The following is a 19776-nucleotide window of genomic DNA, read 5'->3' as shown; positions in this document are numbered from 1 at the left end:
GTGTGTGTGTGTGTGTGTGTGTGTGTGTGTGTGTATTCTACTTATATAATGATCACACAATCCTTATCTAAATAAAAAAATCAATAAATATATCATCTCAAAATACCCAGGGGCCTCTTTTAAAATCTTATCTTATTTGATAACACAGAAATATTTGGCAATATTGTTGTTTCTTTTGTTTCAATAATACCACACTTTCCTGATCTTCTTCTTAGTCCTCCTTGTACCCTCTTCTAGACCCATGCCCTTCATGTTTCTGCTTTGAACTCCATCACTATATCTCATTTCTCACTGCTCTAGTGCTTTTGTGGTCTCATTCATGTCAATGTCTTACTTTAGGCTGAAAACTCCCACATCTACTTCTTTAGCTCAGAGCTCCTTCCTGGGTTCCAGCCTCCTATGCACAATGATTTACTAGGATTCCAAGCACTTCAAGATGAACAGGCTTAAAAGTGAATTCATCTTTCTACAACATTGGCCCCACTCCTATAGTCCTATATCAATGAATAGAACTATCATGTATCAAGCCCTGTCAGAAATGCAGGAGTCATTTTTAATTCTTTTCCTTTCTCTTACCTCCTACAATAAAAAGTTCAAGTCTAATAAATTCTATCAGCACCTGTTTCACAACCATCTCTTCTTTGTCTCTCCACCACCGCTGCCTTAATCAAGGCTTTTGGCATTTCTTTATTAGATTATTTAAACAGACTCTTGATTGGTCTTGTTGACTTCAGTCTTACCCCCTCTAATCCATTCTTTATCCCACAGCCATAATGGTTTTCACAAACATGAATGACATAATGTCACTGTCCCTTTGAATAGCCTCTGATGACTCCCACTGCCTAAGAATAAAGTTCTAATTATATTAACTGTCCCCAAGTACAGTCCCATTACTCAGCATTTGCCAATTGTGCATCTTAAGTCTTCATGAACTCCAGACCCAGTGAACTGCTAGCTGTTCTCCAAACGTTCCATATTCTCCAATTTCTCGAATACTTTTCTTGTGTCATTCCTTCTAAGCCTTTCCTTGTGTCATTCCTTCCATAGGCCAGTTTTATCCTTATTTTCTTTACTTGACTTATTTTGGTTATATTTTGAGACTCAACTCAGGAGTCACTTTTTGACCTGTTCAGTGCCACCCTTGATCTTACAGGACACCAGGCTTCCCCCGATTGTGCCATACAACTTACTCTATTTTAATTGTTCAGCTCATTCTCTTTCACACTAGAATATTGAGATCCTTGAGGATGGAACAGTAAATTTTATGTTTTAAAATAAACACATACGTAAATGATTGGCATTAAAGGAGCAGCCCCTTCCAAACTGAATGAATTATATGAGGGAGATGCCAAACAAGGTCTCCTGAACAAACCTATCCACAAAATAGTAGAGTATCAGTCTCCAAAAGTCACTACAATAAATAGAGCTGCATCTCAAGGTATTTGTTCAACCCCAAAACTGATAGCTTAAAGAGCTCAACAGTCAGGAACAGCTCCAGGAGAAAAAACAGGATTGAGTCAGAGCCATCCCTACTGATAAGCATAAGGTCTCTTGCAGGCATTTTGCTGCAGGAATGCCATGATATAATTCAGGAAACAGCAAAACAAAGTGGGAAAACCAGCTTCTAGTTATATCTGTACCTCCCAGCCACCAAATTATTCTCTTGACAAATCACCTGCTTCATCTAAAATTATAGGGCAGCAACTTTATGCGCTTAAAAGAATCCATGGGTCTTCTGTATTTGCTTAGCACCAAAATAATTATACCATTTCAGTGAAAATGCTTTTCAGCAGATTACTTTCAACACTTTTAATATAAACCAGAGTCTATACTAACTATGTGTGATTAGCAGGGGCATGTTTGAGAGGTTCCTTAAGGACTGCTAAGTGACGTTTGTTAACCTGTTAACCAAGTTCAAACACCATCTGTCATTCATATACTGGTTTTACTGACCTCTCAGCAGGAGAGCATAGGCTCTGCGATGGTTCTTCAATAATTGAGGCAGATGACCTGTCATTAGTGGGTGGAATGTTGGTCTACACTCCTCCCTCTCCTCTGGCCAAAGATAGGTAGAATGAAACATCCCTTTGACTAGTTGGGAAACAGAGGGAAACAAATAGACTCAAATGCCATCTAGGACAGAATTATGTTTCAGTGCAATTTAGTTAACATGGAAAACACTGCATCTCACAGACATCTTTCTTCACTCACCTCTCAAAGCCTCCTGCTCTTTCTTACCCATGTAATCATGGCTCATTCAAATATTGGTCATCTACAGGTATGGGTTAAGGCTGAATCTGTCTCTCCAGGCTAAGGAAGGGAATCGTAAATATCCTATGTAAAATATGTGGGATCATTTCCTTTTTCCATTTATTAGTTCAGGTTTGGAGATGCAGCCAAACAAGATCTGATAGCAACTCAGCTGGAGACTTCTGGGCAAGGTTCTCCTGGAATATATGGACATGTCCTTCTCCCCTGTGCTCTGCTGCAACGAGGCATGACACTGTTGCATCTATCTGTGACTATGAGGGAAGATAATGACAACAACTGAGGATAACAGAGTAGAGGATGGAAAGCACTTAGGTCTCTTATGACAATCACACATTAAATTAGCCAAGACTGAAACCACTCTATCTTTAGAAACAGCAGATATGATTTCATATTATCTGCAGCCCAAAACTCCCTAATTATCATAATACTACCAAATAGCATTCTTTGTGTTCAGATTGGTAGACTTGTGGTACTTATGAAGAGACTGGCAAGCTACAGTCTACAGTGCAAATCTGCCCAGCACATACTTTTGTAAATAAAGTCTGTATTGGAACACAGCTACTCTTTCTCATGTCATCTATATGCGAGTTGCCTTTTCACCACAATAGCCAAGTTGAGTAACTGAGACAGAGACTGTATAGCCCACACATATGAAGTATTTATCATCCACCTCCACAGAAAAATGTTGCTGGTCCCTATTCTATATCAATGGATTTCAGGCAAGGGATGTATTACTTACAAAATATTTTCCAGGGGCCATTTTGGATGTCCCAATCATTGTGAAGTGATTAAAAGGCCAGTGCTGTTTAATATAGCGCAATGTTAAAATCCCACATAACAATGATATTCTCTCTCAAAATACCAACAGCGATCCTACTGAGAAATACTACTCATAGTCAGTATAAGAACCTATAACATAACCTGGGCGTTGGGCCACGTGAATTGTTTTTCTCATTATACCTACCACCATGGCAACTGAAGGTCTGGTAGATTTACTAGAATAGGTAAATGGCAATCGAGAAGCATTGCACTAAAAACAGGATGGCTCCTTATTAGCTATTTGTTAATAAAGGGAAGAAACAAATTTAAGAAATATATTTACTGTTACTTTAGAGGATATTTTCTTTCATTAAAATTTTCTGGTTTGGGGTTTATTTAGACAAACTGAATATTCCAAGTTCTGTTCCAAAATACAAGTCTTTTATGCACACAATTTTTACCAAGGAATATTTTATATTATACTCATGCATTTTAAGTGTTTTTTACTTTCAATTTTACAGATTGATCATAATTTCTTTGGAGTTCTTTTTATGTTAAGCAGTATTTATAAATAATGATAATTATTCTAATTTCTGCTTCAATAAAAATACCTTAAAATATTTTATTGGAATGAACTAAATTATCATCACTATGGGATCTGGATTTGAAAGAAAGACAAAACATATGCATCTAAAACCACTGAACTGTTTCACAATCAAAAAATATATACCTTAAATATTTAGTCTGCTAAAATATATGGAAATTACAGGGATTTTAAAGTATGTGAATTGTCTTCATATAATAATTTAAGGAATATAAAACAAATCTATTCTCAGTGGAATAAACCGTAAGTCCAAAAAGTCATAAATCACGTAGAACTGTTACTTTCATAGAGAGATTACAATACTAATAACCATGAAATCCAGGGCGAGTCATGCTTCAGTAACATGGTGGGGGGCAGGAGCAAGTGGTTTGGTCCTTTAGAAAATAACTTAATGTCACTTCAGATTTTCAGATTGTAACTATTTACTTTTTTCTGCTTTAAAGAGTATACATCGTGATAAGAGGAAGACATTTGGGTGCTCTAAAGTTTGTGTTGCAAATATTATTCCAGTTTATTAAATCTGTTTTTGTATACTGAGAGTTAGAATTTCTTGTAACTGTATAGAACAAAACCACCTAAAATTCTCCTAAACATTAAAGAAAGACATGCCCCCAACTCCTCTGTCTAAAATGTGTATACCACATATATATATGACAATGAGTATGTAACAACCCCCTGGCTATTCAGCAAACAATACTGAGGTACTGCTATCTGGGAGACACGTAGTGGTTTATTGACACTGGGCAGTGTCAAAGTTCTTTTAGCACAGGCCCCAAGTATGAGCGATCCTATACATATAAAAATGAGTGTAAAATATTCCTCAGTTGGGTATACAGAGCACTGAGTATAGACAGCAAGTCTCTGGCAGAGGGGGCACATGTAGGACTACACACCCAAGTAGACAACTATTTGATTCAACAGACAGATAAAAGCAAAATCAGTGGTTACCATGTAAGGCATTCAACATTATGAGCGCAGTGCACAGAAGGAAGAAAAGCCTCCAGAATGACTGTGCTTAGAGAAAATGCTGAGCAAATATACTTGAGAAACTCTAGGACTTGATAAAATAAAGGCAACAGAAAAAAAATTCTGCCATGGGGCACATAAAACAGGATCCTGTGATCCATGAGAAAAGAAGTCAGGAAGATAGACTTCACAACAAAGGTTTCAATCAGGTTTCAGTGAGGAAGAAGTGGAAATCGTTATCTAAATATACTACAGATTTTTCATGCGTTATCTATGTATGCATGCAATAAAATGTACCATATTCTCAGTTTAGAGCACAAACTCAGTCATTTCCAAAATACAACTATGTTGGTTGTGGAAATATGTTGAAGGCCCACCCATACGGCACTGTTTAATGTGTGTGTCTGGAACTGATGTCTCCTACATCACCATCACAGTCAAGGTTCTAATGCCCAAAGGAGTAAAAGATACATCAACAGCATCACTTTACAATAAGACTTGGAATTACACAAAATAATTCACAATACTTAGAAAATAATTTTAAAATACAAATAAACAAAAAGAAGTTATCCCAAATTCTGCTTTTAGCACTTTGAGTATTTTATGCTATACTACTTGTTTCTGTGTCTTACACTATGTATATTGAAAGTTTTTCTTTATAATTGGGACCAAAGTACATACTGTCTTAAATAACCTGGGTTTTTTTCATCTCTTTGACATAGATCAGTTTTCAATGTCAATGTGCGTTTCTGTGTAAAAATATAGCTGCATGATAGACTATTAATATTTAATTTTCCTGCCCAATTCTCTGATAGTCTCCCACTGTTTTAAATGTTCTTGGAATTTGATTCACAGAGGTGACTGAGTAACAACACAAAGACGTCAATGCCATTAAAAGAAGTTCTATTACTCACAGTTAGAAACTCTGGTTACTCACAGTCCCCAACAGGTGGGGGCATGCTATGCCCTCCCTTACGGTGCCACATCAGAAGCACCTAGGTGAGTGAAGGAGGTAGCAAGGGGACAGCAGGCCCCAGGGTCTATACCGTGGTACTGCAGGAAGGAGTGAGTAAAGCAGGGTAGGCAAGTGTGAGCAAGGTTAAGATTGGACAATCTGAATACTTTCGGCAGGCTCTGAGCTGTAGAGTTGATGCTTAGTTGTCTGACACCTAGCCCTGGGATGATACAGGGCAGCAGAAATATTGGCTTAGTGTGTGAGAGTTAGATAAAGGAGCTGGCTGTTGTGACTAGGATGTGGACTTTGGATTTGTTGGTTTGCAAGTGAAAAGTGTGCACCCAGGCAAGTCGTTTGCTACCTTTGGGAATCTGCTAGCTCTGGAGAGACAGTCTCTCCAGGTTTACCAAGGCATAAAGGTCTCAAGACATCACAAAATTCAGAAAATTAAAAAAAAAAACATGGTTAATACACCCATATGGACAGCTGCTCAAGGAGCTTCCCTTCAGCATCTTTCCTCCCTCTCCCATCTGTCAAGACACTGAGATCATCAATGCCTATAGCACCTGGCTCCCACTCTTCCTTACCCCAGCTTCTGGTATTATTCCTGTTGATCTCAGCATCCTTGTGTCTGAACATCTGACACCCCAAACTTTCCTTTCATCTAAGCCACACATTCCCATAACCACACTCAGGGCCTGCTAATCACCAGAATCAGCACCACATCTAGAGAGCAGTGCTTGGGATCATGATGGCAAAGGTGGAACTGCACAGAATTTTTTAAATAATTAATCCACTCAAAGCTAGGTCCTACTAATATTTAAAAAAAGATGGTTAATACGTGGCCAAGATCAAAAAGCTTGAAAGAGCATCATTACAGGTTTGGGAAACAGGTACTCTTTATTCTTCTTTATATTCTTTATAAACAGCTGCTTTGAAGGTAGGTTGGCACCTTCAGATGCAATTTTATATTAACCATTAAAACATGATATTTTCATATCTTTTAACTCAGAAATTCAACTCCCAGCAATTTATCTTGCTGATAAAACTTGGAGAAAAATTATCCTCACAATATTTGGGAAACCACAAGAGCACCAATATGGCTGGCATAGTGGAAGCAGGGAGGGGAAGAGATGGAAATGGAGAGCTGGGAAGGAGACAGGAGGTCTCAAAAGACCTAGAAAAGACCTGGACTTTATTCTTGGTGTTAACAGGAAACAAATGTGGAGTTTGCAGTGGTAGAGCTAAATAATCAATTGGCTTACATCAATTTTTATCTTGTCCTCCCCAGTGCACAGCGCTACTCCAAAGGCAGAATTGTTAAGGTTTCTGAAAAACTGACTAAAGGGTCAGAGCTGCACAGAGCGGTGAAGAGAAAGGAAAGAGGACACAGCTTCTGCCCGTGAAACAAGAGTCACAGGTCATGAAAAAAGTCTAAAAGGCCAGGAGTAATGTGACCTTAAGAAAATAAAATTAATAAAGAAACTGTAAGCCAGAGGCTGTCTTAAAGCTACGGGTGAAAAATTCCATTAAAGAACAATACTTTAACCACAAATTAAGTGATATTTATGGCTGAAATTAGAAATAAACAGGAATCATCTGAATTGCTTCTATGGAGCAAAAATTAATTCAATTAGGACCATATACTTAAATGTTATTATTATTTTTTTTACGTTCTTTTTTTTTAAATTGTACTTTAGGTTCTGGGGTACATGTGCAGATCATGCAGAATTTTTGCATAGGTACATACATGGCAAGGTGGTTTGCTGCCTCCATCCCCCTCTCACCCACATCTGGCATTTCTCTCCCCATATTATCCCTCCCTAACCCCCTGACCCCCTGTTGTCCGTTCCCTAGTCCCTCCTAGCTGTCCCCTGTGTGTGATGTTCCCCTCCCTGTGTCCATGTGTTCTGATTGTTCAACACCTGCCTATGAGTGAGAACATGTGGTGTTTGATTTTCTGTTCTTGTGTCGTTTTGCTGAGAATGATGGTTTACAGATTCATCCATGTCCCTACAAAGGACGTGAACATCATTTTTTATGGCTGCATAGTATTCCATGGTGTATATGTGCCACATTTTCCTTGTCTAGTCTATCATTGATGGGCATTTGGAATTTTCTAAAAGTATTAATATTTACCTATCCTATACGATTTTTACAAAGAAAAAGTGTTGTTGCTCTACAACTGACAACGGAATATTGAAGCAACTTCACCCATTTTTATTTTTTATTTTTTTGAGACAGAGTCATTCTGTTGCCTAGGCTGGAATGCAGTGGCTTGATCTTGGCTCACTGTAACCTCCACCTCCCAGGTTCAGGCAATTCTCCTGCCTGAGCCTCCTGAGCAGCTGGGATTACAGGCACCCGCCACCATTGCTGGACATTTTTTGTATTTTTAGTAGATACCGGGTTTCATCATGTTGGCCAGGCTGGTCTGGAACTCCTAACTTCAAGCAATCTGCCTGACTTGGCCTCCCAACGTGCTGGAATTACAGGCATGAGCTACTGCACCCAGGCAACTTCACCAATTTTTTAATGTGAATGTTTAAATATATGTTTCTGGAATAGGAAAAATCTAGGTCAAACTACCAATTAATTTCCACAACCCTTTTTCAAGAATGACTAAAAATCGTGAACATGTTTTTTTAAATAAATGGACTATCTATACCTATACGTACACTATAAAATATATATTCAATCTGTTGTCCAAAGAATTAATCATTCCACATTACAACACTCTTATGAGCTGGAACATTGCCAAGGCTATTCAAAGAACAGTATATTTCCCCTCATTAAATAAAATATCTGTTTTGAAAAGTATATTTTTAAGGCATCAAATATCAAAAACCTTGGACAAATAATATTAACCTTTTCACAATGTGTAGTCAAACACTAACCAAACTGACAACAGGCTCCAATAATAAATCATCAATTGAATATTTTGGAACCAGGTTTTACTTATGTGAAAAATTTCTAAATCGTTTGAAGCACAAAAGATTAACTATAAAAGTACACTATAGTAGAATTCCATTTGAATATCGACCACAGAAAGTTTTAATAGAGATGCACTATGATATTACACGGGAGATAGACCATATGTTTATGAAGACAGAATTGAATTTGTGTTGTATTTTCAGTGATGTTATAATGGGGCCCGAAATAGTGAAGTTGCACTTTATCTGTTCTACCGGATCTGTCACGCAGGACAGGAAATCTGCTATGAGGGGGAGGCAGCAGGCAGCACTGAGCTGGGTATTTACAGGATGACAATCATCCCACAGACCTCCCTTAAAGTAGCTCTAAGAACATGGATGCCAACCCCTTCATGGCACATTTCAAACAGCTCTTGGAGCTTCTTCGTTCCCTGGATTCGTACGCTAACTTGTTTTACGGTTTATAGCAAAATAGAAATAACTGAAGAAGCATAGGCTTTTAGAGTTGGAAGAAACCTGGTTCTTTGACACAACACATTCTTTATTTGATGGCAAAACCATCTACATCATTAGAGGCAAGTCTGTAGCACTTGCCTTCATGTTTGGGTGCTGATCTCATGAGATGATAACGCTGAAATGCATTCCCAGAGCTGTCACCCACAAAGCTTTTGGTTTCAGAAGCTGTCTTGAGGAGAAGCAGTCATTTAAGAGGTGAGACCTAGGGATAGGCAATCTTAGAAAACCAGAATCTAACCTTACATCTTTATCAGAGCCCCAACAGATGCTCAGGACCTCAGGAAAAATTATTAAATATTATAAAATTTTACTGATATAATATTTCCCTAAGTCTTAGGGGAAAATTGTTTACTTTATTAGTCTCCATGTTCCAATCTCCCTGCCCTCACCTCAGACCTCTCCAGGATAACCCACCACACCAGGTCCAGACCTCTCCAGGATAACCCACCACACCAGGTCCAGACCTCTCCAGGATAACCCACCACACCAGGTCCAGAGCAACCGTCCTAAAATATAACACATACTGTCACCCTACCTGAAATCCTTCAGCAATTCCTCCTATCTCACGATGCTGTTCAGTATCCAGCCCTGTTTAGCTTTTCAGATTCATATTCATTTCCCAAATCTTTCCCATGTCTTCTGGACTTCACACACACACACACACACACACACACACACACACACACACTCATATATATACATGCACGCATACACACACACACACACACACACACACACACTCACTCTCTCTCTCTCTCTCTCTAATCATCTTACCATTCCTAGTGTGTTTTTGAGAAAAAGAACTACATATACCCAGGATTGGTAAAATTTGCACAGAGCCAGTTCAAGAAGTTCTGAAAGGTCTCACTATCAGAGTGGTGAAGGGAGTGGTGAGATTTCAGGCTAATGGTACAAACTTGGTTATTTTTCTCAAAAACTTCCCTATCCGGTAGGTCCCCTTTTCGGGCTAACCTGTAATTAGGGTTTAACATCAAAGTCACACATCCCTCATCCTGAAAAGCCTTGCCTGAAGCCCCTGTTCTGGGATCGCTGCTCCCTGATTGTGCTTTCTGTGTCTAATAACAGAGCACATTCTATTACAGTTGAAGATACCAGGGCCACCTCAGAAGGCCAGTTGCTGTGTTCTATTAAAATGCTGCTTGAAGAATTGATTCCTGGGATTAAACTTCTGGTTAACAGACAAAAAAGATAAGGTAGCTTTCACAGGAGATTTGTTTTCCCACGATTTAATCAAAATAGATGAAGTTGAAAATATTCAAATGTCCCTCCTAACATGCACCTACAACCACCCATTCCCTCATTCCCCCGAGCGGAGCCAGAAAGAATACAGACCTGGTCCAAGAATCCCAGAAATCTCCAAGCCTGCCAGAGGGCCAAAGAGAAGTTTCTGTAGCTGGACATTTAACCCATCGACTAACTATCTACAAAGGGCAAATACCTACCTTGAGCTAAACATCATTCTTAATTTATCTATATCACAACACCAAGGAGGTAACTGGAGGGTTTATGATTGTTGTCACCCTAGGACCAAAGGCAAAGTATCAGTGTTGTCACTCTTGTCACTTGGCCCTGATGTATTTAGGCTCAGGAGCAAGAGACTCGATTCTGTCCAGTTCCTGGTCTTCTTGCTGCTTCTCCAGGCTCCTCTCCTCAGCATGTAAACACACCTGAGAAACTGGATGCTTCCACCACAGTGACTTTCAGGCTTTTTAATCTCCAACCCACAGTAAGAAATGCATTTTCCACTGTTTATCTGCACCCAAGGCATACAAACACGTATCCATATAATCGAAACAAAAGTTTCATAGTATCTACTTTTTCAGATGCTCTTTTCTATTATATTCTACCATTGTCCATTGGACTTCAGCATATTGATTTCCCAGCCCCTAAGACGACTCTACATTCTCAAACATTTATACTTTTTGTAGACATGTAAGTACCTCGTTTTAAACTATTAAGAGCCATAATCTTCCATTTCTCAATTATAGCAATTATCATATCACCATTAACTATTTGATTTATCAAAAATTGAGTTTCTATCACATGACAAAATGTGTTCTTGATCAGCCCCTCTCTTTACCTGTGTATCTCATTTTATAATGTCCCTTCACCTGTACTAGAATCCAGCAACACTGAAGTACTTAATGTTCTTTCCTATCTTTTAAGTTTTTATTCAAAAAATGATGGAATATCTCCCCAAATACATCAGTTTGCACACTCATGCCAATCCTTCTGAACTTGGTTTCTTTGTCTTTTGTGTGCCTTCCCTGACACATCTATAATGAAATAGGGACTCCTGCTATGCTCTCAATGCAGTGTCACAAATTGCCACGAAGGGCGAAAAGTATGCTGTGCCATAATTATTTGTATACCTGGCTCTGGAGATAAGAACAAGGGACATGTTGCTGAGCCTGTGCCCAGACTGGGGCAGAAATCCCTTCCCCTACATCACACATACCCACACAGTTCTGCTCACAGTACTCTACACTTCTCACCAGAACTCATCTTATGTATTCTTTCCACATCTCTTTCTAGAGTACAAACTTTATAAGTACAGAAACATCATTCCCATCAATTATTCTCACAGAGGTGCAGAAGTCAAAGCACAATAGATTTCAAGTCAATATTGATTGCATTAATTAATTAATTCACGCTCACCACCAAAAAGATGCTGGTGACTGAGCTTCTACAGGCCAGTCTAGAACCAGGAACATCTATTTGATTGCAGTCCTCCCCCACATTACCTTTCCTAAAATATCTTCCAAATTACAGAGTGCTCCCTGAATTGCCCTTCTTTTCACATTTTCCAAACCTTTCTTCAACCTCCTTTCATCAACTTCCCTCACCTGGTAAACATTCTTCAATTTTAATTACATGCTTATTGTGGGTGAGTCACAATCGAAGTAATTTTAGAAGGTGAGATATTTGCTAACTTAGAGAAAAGAAAAGCCTAATGAAATTCAAATATCTTTCCTTGCTTATTATCCAAATTTACAGCTGTTTTCATAGCTCTACTTAATGAATATAGCTATTTTCATATCCAGCCGAATCCCCAATCTCTTTCTTGTTTCTGTTTAAAAAACTGTCTATCCTCCCTCAGAAATCAGGGAAAATCTTTTCTGTTTTTAAACTAGACTTGCCTAGAGCTTCTCTCATATTTGCTATGAAAGAAAAAAAAACTGGGGAAGTTTCCCTGCAAAGTAGTAGAAGGACAGTGTAGAAAACAGAGAAAGAAAGAGATGTGGGCATGGGGAATGAGAGAGACTGTGTGGGGAAGAGAGAGAGAGATGTCTTCCATTGACTCAAGAATTCGTTAGCAATTGATTTAAGTCAAATTACAGAACTACTACTAAGTATGAGTCTGAGTCTGAGACAGATTGGTTCAGTGGCAAAGCTCTAATAATTTTATTACAACATTTGAAACAAAGTAAAAATATAATAAAATTAATCTTCCAGCCATTTTATGTATTTTTCAACCTAAACTTATTTGCTTTTTCTTCCATTTACAATCATGAAAAATTCAAGTTCCTATCTAAAAATATTTATAGACTGTACACCTGCATCTGATTTTTGTTGTATGCTTTCCTAAAATAGGGGAGATGAATTACATGAGATTCCATGTCTATATTCTAACAATTTGAATAATTTTCCCAATCTCCATAGGGAATCTGGAAAGCACATATACAAAATTGAACTATGATCCATGTGATGATTATGAGACTTTCTGTATCAAATTCATGCAAATTGCAGGCTCACGTTATTTCAGAATGATACTCTCATCATCATTTACTTAGGGAAGAAATAGTTGGAGTGGGGTGGAAGAGACTCTTACAGGAGTCTAGCTCACAAACAGCTGATTAATGTGGCTGTTTCCTCTCCAAAATAACTGGTTAAAATTCTATCCGGGTTACTTGCCTTCATAGGTATATATGCTCAAGTCTATATGAATAACCCTGGCAAACCTCCTAGAAAATGCAAGTCACAACTGCACGCAAAATGATGAGCACAGATTTCTTCCCACCATCAGAAAACGGCAAATGACATATGCCAAGGTTCAAAACATCCTCTTTATAGAGAGTAGCTAACATCCCATTATTATCTCTAAAACAACCAAAGGCTTTTCATTGTAACAACAGCAAAGTACTGATAGACTATGATTCATCTATCTATTCATCAGACTATGAACATCTATCTCCTACAATCACCTCCTAAAAGGCTTATTTATTTCAAAACAATAAAAACCTATTAAGACAATTTTACGATGATATTTACTGAACTCCAGTGTCAGTCCTAGATGTTAGTCATCTGTTGGTGAGTTACAGAATTTGTGAGCAGTTAAAAACAGATGCTATTCTAAGAAAGGATAATGCTTTCTTAAAAATTAGTTTCCTTCTATTATTTAAAATACTATATTTCAGTCTTATATGTAAGTAGGAGTAGGAGTGAAATATCCCCTAAAGACTTGGCCACTGAAAATATCCATTATGGTCCTCCTACCAACCTCACTCCACCCTGCCACTCCCTGCTTCTAAAAGACTGGAAAAAAAGAACTCCAAGGCCAGAGGGAATGACTAAGCCATCAGGTAGAGAATATCTGGGTCTCTGAGTCACCCCTACCCATATGCAAACAGAAAGGGTTTGTTGAACTCTGCCTGCGTTGACATAAACTGAAGTGATGTGAGGTAGGGTTATTAAGCATTTAGTTTTCCCTAACTTAAAATACCAATTGAAAAATTATGTTTTCTTCTCATTGTTATTTGGATGAATATTTTTTTTTTGCTAAGAGGAATGTTAAAAATGTCATTTATCAAATACCCATATTTTCATCCCAATTGAAAGAATCATAAAATAAATTATTCCTTTCTTTTAAGTGCTGCTACTTTATTCCAAGAAGTTAAGTTCTTTATCTGTTCACTGCTTCAGAGTTTAATGCATCCAGCTTAAAAGGACTGAAAATATTCAGCACATATAAAAGGACGAAATACACAGGGAGATTTAATAAACAAAACAAAACAGGAAATGTAGGAAAATGGAAGAAATTCTGGACACCGGTTCACTAATCATTTCTTAAAGACTGATGTAGAGCCAGTCTTCAAATTCAGACTGAACTTTGGTGAAGATCAGAAACACTGAAAAAGACTTTGTCATTCTTAAGGAGCCATATTTGTTTGTTTTAACTTAAGCACATACTTTTACTAGATTTCCTCAGTTTTTGTCTAATGTCCTTTTTTTTTTTTTTTTGAGATGGAGTTTCGCTCTTGTTACCCAGGCTGGAGTGCAATGGCGCGATCTCGGCTCACCGCAACCTCCGCCTCCTGGGTTCAGGTAATTCTCCTGCCTCAGCCTCCTGAGTAGCTGGGATTACAGGCACGCGCCACCATGCCCAGCTGATTTTTTGTACTTTTAGTAGAGATGGGGTTTCACCATGTTGACCAGGATGGTCTCGATCTCTTGACCTCGTGATCCACCCACCTCGGCCTCCCAAAGTGCTGGGATTACAGGCGGATCGCGCCCAGCCTAATGTCCTTTTTTAGCTCAGGATCTCATCCAGGAAATCACATTACATTTAGTCTTCATGTCTCCTCAGGCTCCTGAAGGCTGCTACAGTTTCTCGGACTTTATATTTAAAGACCTGGATAATTTTGAGAAATACTGGTCAAGTGTTTTGTAAAATGCTGCTCATGTAAGATTTTTCCCATGATTATACTGGGGTTACTGGTTTCTGAGAAGAAGGCCATAGATGTAAATTGCCGTTCTCATTATCATACACTGTCCACATGATTTATCACTACTGTTATTAAATTTGATCAGCTGGCTGAGGAAGTGTTAGGCAGGCTTCTCTACTATAGGCTTATTACTGTACTTTTTTTAACTCACAGTGTGCTTAAGGAATGGAAAGTTATGCTACATAAAAAATTTGAAGTTACTCTGCATGGGAAATCTGTCTGCTCTCCCCCATTTATTTATTTATTCAATCATGTACTTTTATTAGTACGGACTTACAGATGTTCATTTTATACTTGGGGATATAATCCAATATTTATTGCTCAAACTGTCCCAGCTTTGCCAGAGGGAGATTTTTCAATTGACACATTTTAATTGTGTTCCTTTGACATGCGTCTCCATCATTTCGTTTGACTATTTCCTTACAACATGTTCTAGGTTCATGATGTGTATTACTAGCTCAAACCCATGGACAATAACGAAGAATAAACCATTTCTCCAAGAAGCCTGGTTCCTTTTATTGGAGAATGATATTAGAAATCAAGTTTTGGGTGCTAGATGGGCTCATTGCTTCTAGGGCCTAACAGTTTTATGAAAATGGGGTGAAACTACTCTTTCCCTAAATGCATTCATCATCCCAAGGGAGGCATCACAGTAGACACTTTTACCCACACGTGTAAAAACTTAAGGCTGTCACTGAGGGTCACCTCTGTGATGGTTACTATGTTTATCAATTTAACAAAAGGATTTATGGGGAAGGGGCTTTCCAGATACACTTCTGCAAAGCCTCCAGACTAGTGATCTGTCATCCACTGCTGATCGACTGACCTGCTTGCTGCTGCATAATGTCATTTGCACAAAGGTTAATTCTTAACGCTCTACTCAGCTTTTTATAACCAGGATTTTTATATTGTCCAAGTCTGGCTCCCACCATCATGCCCTCAGCTTGCCCCCATATGAGTGCCTGCCTCTATTATGCATGCCTATGGCTGCCTATTGGCACCAAAACTATAAACTCTAACCTTCAGATAACATCGAACTGATTTTGACACTGGTTTATCCTGGTTTTCTTGAGGGTCAACAGAAACTCTCCAGCCAGCCATTTGCTATAGCATGAGTCCTGACTCAAGGTCCTTAGAAATCAGTCTATTTCCGTCCTGTTTACTATTTAGTGGGCATGTCTGCCTACTCAGGTACCCTGTTAGGGAGACATCAGGCACTGATGTGAACAAGGCCTAGGTCCTTAGCCCTAAGCAAGCTATGTTCCACTGAGGCCAAAAGGCACACAAAAATGTATGAGCAGAGAGGGTCGAGTGTGAAGGATTTCACATATAAGGCGACATTTCACCATCCTGAAAGAAATATAGGAATTTCCCATACTAAAAGTGAGCAGGATAAGGAGGTTTCAGAGAGCAAAGAACACTAAAAAAATATAAAAGCAGCCAAGGGCACAGTGTGTTTGAGCACGCCAAGGATTTCAGAAATGGGACCAACACGTGAATGGACAGGGAAGGGCAACTGGAGAGCTCTTGGCAGGGGCGGGCGGCGGGGGGAGGGTTTAGTTAATGGGCTTCCTAAACTGTGGTGGGAAGTTTAGAAATTATTCTTGGGTGATGGGCAGCTACTGAAGAATGTTAAGCCACATACTGACATAAACAGATTTTCTGTACCTCTTGGCTCCAAACATTTTTCTGCTGTTAGCCTCAGACCATGACAAAGTCAACTCAAAATCTATCACACTAAAATTTTAATAAGAACAAGGCACATAGTTTAGCATCTTATGCACATTATTGATTGCAGATTCTGTAATTTAAACATAAAAAAGTTATGAAAATTTGAAAATCAAGTGAGTCAGCAAGAAAGAAAAAAAAGGAAGAAAATCTTAGTTTTTTTTTCTTTGTAAGGAGACCTCCTATCTAGAATGGGGAAAACGCTAATGTCTGGATTTAAGTGTAATATTGCTGTGTAAATTTTCTGGCTCTCATATGAAGTGCATCTACTTTTAAGTCAGCAAGATTATGAGATGCAAAATCTGTCTGAGCCATTTAATATGAGTGGAGTGGTGATGGCAGCAGAGGTATTTTTCATGACACACGTTTTGAAATACGATGCTATATTCAAACACTTCCTTAAGACAACCATTCACCCACAATATTAAGGAGCTTCCAAAAAGGCGTTTTAGAATCTTGAGACTCAAATCTTGTGTCAAAACAAAACAAGGTATTTAAAAAAATCACCGTTTGAAAAATAGCAAAATAATAAAATTAGAAATCTACAATAAATAATGTCAGCAGGGTCTACTCAGCCAAGGTTAAACAGTCGGTTCTTCGGGAATTATTAAAGCAGTGTAACCGGATGTCACGCTAACGTGGCTATTGCAGGTGCCAGCTTGGACAGCTGCGGCTAATACTCAATTATCACTCTTGGTGGAGGACCTGGCCACTACAGGGCCCTTCTTCTTTCTTAGTCTTTTCCCATCGGCACATAAAGATAGAATACGCTCATTCTTCTCATAACTGATAATGTATGGTGGCCACAACTTTTGTTTGTTTGTTTGAGATGAAGTCTCACTCCATCGCCCAGGCTGGAGTGCAGTGGGGCAATCTCGGCTCACTATAACCTCCGCCTCCCAGGTTGAAGTGTTTCTTTTGCCTCAGCCTCCCAAGTAGCTCAGATTGCAGATGCCTGCCACCACACCAGCTAATTTTTCTATTTTAGTAGAGACAGGGTTTCAACATATTGGCCAGAGTGGTCTAGAACTCCTGACCCCAAGTGATGTGCCCTGCCTCGGCCTCCCAAAATGCTGGGATTACAGGCATGAGCCACCATGCCCGGCCTGGCCACTGCTTTTAATTGGGCTCTCATAGACATACATTTATGTGCACATCCCTTCTCTCCAATAAACTGAAGCACTTGGAAACTTATATAGTGTCTAACATGGATATGGGGTCTTACATGCACTCCTACTCAATTTTCTCTCAAAAACTTAATATTCTGATTAGAGTTTTTGGATTCCATAATTAAGAAGTGAATCTGGATAGATGTTTTGGGACTTGAAGGAGAAAAACAAGAAAGGGAGTTGGAGAATCCACTAAGGGACTTAAGTTACAGAACGTAAATTCAAAACCTCTTAAGAGCACACACTGTTTCCAGAGCTTAAGAGGCCTATCTTGGGCATTTTATATATTTTCTCATCAGTGAACTAAGCCTCCTATTAAAAAATTTAAATTCTAATACCTCAAAAGTAACCTCAAACTAGCAATGTAAGAGCTGCTTCTGAACATGGGGCTAGAAGGAGGCAACCCTATAATCATCAAAGAAAGAGAAGCGCTTGCAAAAAGAAAAAAAAATAGAACGAAAAAGGAAAAAAAAAGAAAAGAAACATAAAATTGCAAACAAAGCAATTCAAAGTACACTGGGAAAATTCACCCCAAGGAAAGTCAAGTGAAATAGAATCTTCTAAAAAACATTTTAAAATAAGTACATAGCAGACTTTGTTCACTACTGCCCAAAGAGCATCACCCCTTCCTTCATGCTCTATGGGACCCTGGATGCCCAGCCTTGGCACATAGCTCAATGCTGGCTTACCTAACCCATTCCGGCTTGCCAATCATTGGTCCAGAAGTGTATCTGTATGTGTGTGTGTGGGGGGGGGGGGTGTTGGAGGGGGGAGGGCTGTGCATGATTCAGCTCTGAAAAAAGGGATAGGAGGGAGGATTTACTGGAGCCTAACTGGAGGTTTTCCTCTCTGGTTGAAGAGATAAAATCCTTTTGGACAATAACCTTACTACTTTAAACTCAACTTTCATATGAGGACAGAAGAAGAACTGAGACAGGCATTCTGTGACCCATAAGAGGAAAAATCACTAACACTCTGAAGCAGAGAGAGAAAGGACAAGAGGAGGCTGGGCACCTGATGGCGTCAGGGAATCTCAAGCCTGGTCTGCTTTCCTCCAGACCGCTCATTAAAACCCACAGGATTTTACCCACAAGAAAACCCACATGATTTTACCACTACTGGTCAGGTTATCTTATTTGTAAACAAAATTGAACTTATACAGTATATGTTTGAAATCTTCTAAAATCTTCAGAAATACAAAACAAATAATATTCATAAAGCAAAACGAATGAATTATGTAACAAAATAGTGAATATGAATCAGATACAGCTGTATATTAAACAGAATCACATAGACACCTGAAAATGAAAGTGTAATCACTAACAAAGTAGACTGGATAAATAACAAACCAGAGAGAAAGTTAGTGAATTGAAAAGAAGATATGGTGAAACTGATCTAAGAAATAACAGAAAAATCAGTCCATGGGAAATAAGAGATTTTAAAAGACAGTAAGTGAAGTAACTAACAAGAATTCCAAAAACTAAAGCAGAAAGAAATATTGGTAAGGTATTTCCTAAAAAGGAAATGGCTAACAATTTTACTAAATTAACAGAAAATTTAAGAACTGAAAATATTGTCACGTCTAGACAGAGGATGGGGGAAATGCAAAATATCATAGATAAAACATATTCAATATTATTGGAGAGAAAGAAGAAATGGCCAATGCCAAAAGACAAGGTTTAATTGTTGCAAATTGTATAGGGGAAACAACCGTTAACCTAAAATTCTATTAGTAACTTAAATTCTCATCCAACAGTAAGGGCAAACATAAAGTCTTTTCAGAAACATAAAAACATAAAGTCTTTTCATGGAAATACCTATTAAATAAGGAAAAGAGTAAACCAAGAAGAAAGGCTGGGATGCAAGGAGCAATGAGGTGAAGGCAGGCATGGGTAGGTGAATTCGAAGGTGATGGGTAGATGGGTGAAAGACGAGGGGAGCTATGGTTTTTACAATGGTAAGTTCTACCTTCTTTACAGTACCTGTTGCTATTTTTATTTGTTAAAGTTAGTTTTAAATTTTAATACTAATATATGCTAGCTGTGATAAGCTCAAAAACTAAAAAGTGAATAAATAAGACTAACATTCCTTACATTTTTCTACCATAAATAGTGACTGTTAGCATTTT

At 38.5% G+C, this 19776-nt stretch overlaps 1 protein-coding gene across 5 annotated transcripts in view; it reads right to left on the bottom strand.

Moving 5' to 3' along the window:
* The window catches only part of CTNNA2 (catenin alpha 2), a 1139605-nt gene that overhangs the window by 1009940 nt on the left and 109889 nt on the right, over positions 1-19776 (bottom strand). The window lies entirely within an intron of this gene.

This window comes from Sapajus apella, unplaced genomic scaffold (genome assembly GCF_009761245.1).
Source record: "Sapajus apella isolate SASKATOON/1434 unplaced genomic scaffold, GSC_monkey_1.0 scaffold52, whole genome shotgun sequence".
NCBI classification, from domain to species: Eukaryota; Metazoa; Chordata; class Mammalia; order Primates; family Cebidae; genus Sapajus; species Sapajus apella.
The sequence above is the reverse complement of the archived record's forward strand: the minus strand, read 5'-3'. Positions and strand labels throughout refer to the sequence as shown.